General features: G+C 42.9%; 1 pseudogene; it reads right to left on the bottom strand.

Moving 5' to 3' along the window:
• Positions 1–2482: 2482 nt before the first annotated feature.
• Positions 2483–2830, bottom strand: LOC118535591 (large ribosomal subunit protein eL34 pseudogene; annotated as a pseudogene).
• Positions 2831–3340: the final 510 nt, after the last annotated feature.

The raw sequence follows: 3340 nt of genomic DNA, 5'->3' as shown, positions 1-3340 counted from the left end.
CCTGAGCTGAAATCAAGAGTCGGACACTCAACTGACTGAGCCACCTAGGAGCTCCTATTGTGAGCTAGTTTTATAAGAAAGCTATTAATATTATAGAAATATATATTATTGTAAGAAAGATATTAATATTATATATATATATTTATTGATAGGAAGGTGTTCAATATGTTGATACATGAAAAATAGCTTAGCAAACTGTTTATACATATCTGGTGAGAACTACAGAACTCTCAGCAAATAATGATTCTATCCAAACCTCTGCTCAAGAGATTTGGCCAAACTCTTTGCTTAGTTTCTTGTAGCTTAGGGATGCGTCCTCAGCGTGACCCCAGATCCCCCTTAAAACGCCTGCTTGACAAAACTCAATATTGCTAGGAGAACTTACTAGCCAACACCTTAGATAGGCCCCTAACTTCCCTTTCTTAGAGCATTTACTAAAAAGGACTTATAATTGTGAATTCTTCCTCTGTCCCTTTGAGATGTGTATGTATCTCCTACAATTCTGGGGTGTCTTTCCCGAGGATCTGAAAGCCATTTCTTTGAAATGTCATCTTCAGGAATATAGGGTCTCTGTCTTCCACTCTCTGGGAGGACAGAATTCTAACTTCGATAACTATCAGCTATCGGACACAGCTGGCCTACGGACTTTTGTAATTTTTCACTTCCCTGCTCTACTTGAGCCCTGCTTGCTCCTCCCCACTCTGCTTGGCGCCTGTCATCCCAAGATCCAATTACTCTCGTTGCATTTAGGTTTCCCAATTGAGTGTCTGCAGTTCCCACTGTAAGGTGTGGCCTACAGAGAAGAACGATCACAGAGCTCTTCAAGGAAACTGGGGCTTCTCCCACAAATTTATTTCTCAAGTATTGGTGAAAAGTTGATCTTCCAGACCCTCTGTCTAGTGTGGGTAAAGAGGTCCTAAATGAAAAATACACTCTCCGTAAGCCTTTGAATCCCTTTCTCTCCAGCCAGTAAACCCTGGAAGTTGGGCATTTCCAGTTCTCTCTTGGTGGGCCACCTTTTGGTCCATGGTCCAGCCAACAAAGCAAACAAACTGTTAGAGGGCTTTCTAATTCCTTGAATTGCAGATGCGACTCAGAAGCAATTAGACGTAGAATCTCTTGCTTTATGGGCCCATATCAATACATTCTACATCACACAAATTTATATTTCTTCCACCCTTAGTTTCCATTCCCACACATGTCCCCCAGATATCTGCTTGTATAATTTAGAAAATTCAAGCAGTTCCTTGGGAGTGTAATGTACCTCCACCTAGGTCACATTTTTAAAAATTATTTTTGTTATTTTATTTTATTTTATTATGTTATGTTAGTCACCATACAGTACATCATTAGTTTTTGATGTAGTGTTCCATGATTCGTTGTTTTCATATAACACCCAGTGCTCCATGCAGTACGTGCTCTCCTTAATACCCATCACCGGGCTAGCCCATCCCCCCACCCCCCTCCCCTCTAAAACCCTCAGTTTGTTTCTCAGAGTCCATAGTCTCTCATGGTTGTCTCCCCCACTGATTTTCCCACCTTCATTTTTCCCTTCCTTCTCCTAATGTCCTCCAGGCTATTCCTTATGTTCCACAAATAAGTGAAACCATATGATAATTGACTTTCTCTGCTTGACTATTTCACTTAGCATAATCTCCTCCAGTCCCATCCATGTTGATGTAAAAGTTGGGTATTCATCCTTTCTGATGGCTGAGTAATATTCCATTGTATATATGGACCACATCTTCTTTATCCATTCATCTGTTGAAGGGCATCTCAGCTCTTTCCACAGTTTGGCTATTGTGGACATTGCTGCTATGAACATTGGGGTGCATATGGCCCTTCTTTTCACTACCCTAGGTCACATTTTGTCACCTTACCTTTAGGAGCCTGCTGACACTTGAGTCTCGTTGTTAAGTATAAAAGCAAAGAGGTAGGTCCTGAGGAGGATCAGCATTATCTTTCATGGCAACAGCCTCAGGGAAAGTCATTAACATTTCCTTAGGCAATGCTGTGTTAATTCCCTCAGAGGTGGATACCCCTGGGTGTTGGGAGGCCACTTCCACTAGAAGAGGAAAGACCTCTACCACTGACAAAGACCCATCAGAATTTAGGATCTCAATGACCCATTTTCATTAAGGTCCTCCCACACATCCCCATCCCAACTTATAGGATCCCATTCTTTCCCTATCAGTGCCCTCATTTCTTTTTCCTTTTGATTTTTTTTTATTACTCAAAAAAGCTTCATTTTTTAAATTTAGCTTTCTTTCTTTCTTTTTTTTTTTTTTTTTTTAAAGATTTTATTTATTTGACAGAGAGAGACACAGTGAGAGAGGGAACACAGCAGGGGGAATGGGAGAGGGAGAAGCAGGCTTCCCGCCGAGCAGGGAGCCCGATGTGGGGCTCGATCCCGGGACCCCGGGATCATGACCCGAGCGGAAGGCAGACGCCTAACGACTGAGCCACCCAGGCGCCCCTTTATTTAGCTTTCTGTTGAAGCTTGCACCTTCAACACTTTCACAATGATTTTCTGTTCCTCGATAAGGAAAGCACGCTTGATCCTGTCACGAACACACTTAGCACACATGGAACCACCATAGGCCCTGCTGATGTGTTTTTTCATTTTAGACAATCTCATAAGGTCTTTAGGTCTCACAGCACGAGCTCCTCGAAGTCGGCCTGGGCACACGCCACATGCAGAGTTTGGTAGTTTCCCAACCTTCTTGGTATAAAGGTAAATGATTCTGTTACCAGGGGTTCGGCACAGCCTACTTTTGTTAGAGGCTGTGTTGTAGGACAGCTTATGATGGTAGGGCAAACGCTGGACCATTCTGAATGCCTATGGATGCCGTCCCCGAACTCAATGCCCTCACTTTAAGAGAAAACAACTGTGAGGGTGCGAGTTCAACTTGTGTTGTAACTCAGCTAATCACAGGATGAGGTTTTGTATTTGATTTTTGGCAATTTATTTATTTATTTTTAAAAGATTTTATTTATTTATTTGAGAGAGAGAGCACATGAGATGGGGGAGGGTCAGAGGGAGAAGCAGACTCCCTGCTGAACAGGGAGCCTGATGTGGGACTCGATCCAGGGACTCCAGGATCATGACCTGAGCCAAAGGCAGTCGCTTAACCAACTGAGCCACCCAGGTGCCCGATTTTTGGCAATTTTAGCCCTGTGTCTCCTACAGGGCACACATGGAAGCTCTTGGGTTATTTATGTGGTGCATGAGATGGGAATTCAAATTCCTGAGCTCCTCCTGTTCTTTTACCACTTTGTCAAGCAACATTAGGAGAAGCCATCCCATATCATTATGTTCCTCGATTTTCCAAAAGTGTTT

Source organism: Halichoerus grypus, chromosome 15 (genome assembly GCF_964656455.1).
Source record: "Halichoerus grypus chromosome 15, mHalGry1.hap1.1, whole genome shotgun sequence".
NCBI classification, from domain to species: Eukaryota; Metazoa; Chordata; class Mammalia; order Carnivora; family Phocidae; genus Halichoerus; species Halichoerus grypus.
Note: the sequence above shows the minus strand (reverse complement) of the source record. Positions and strands in the feature narration are given on the sequence as shown.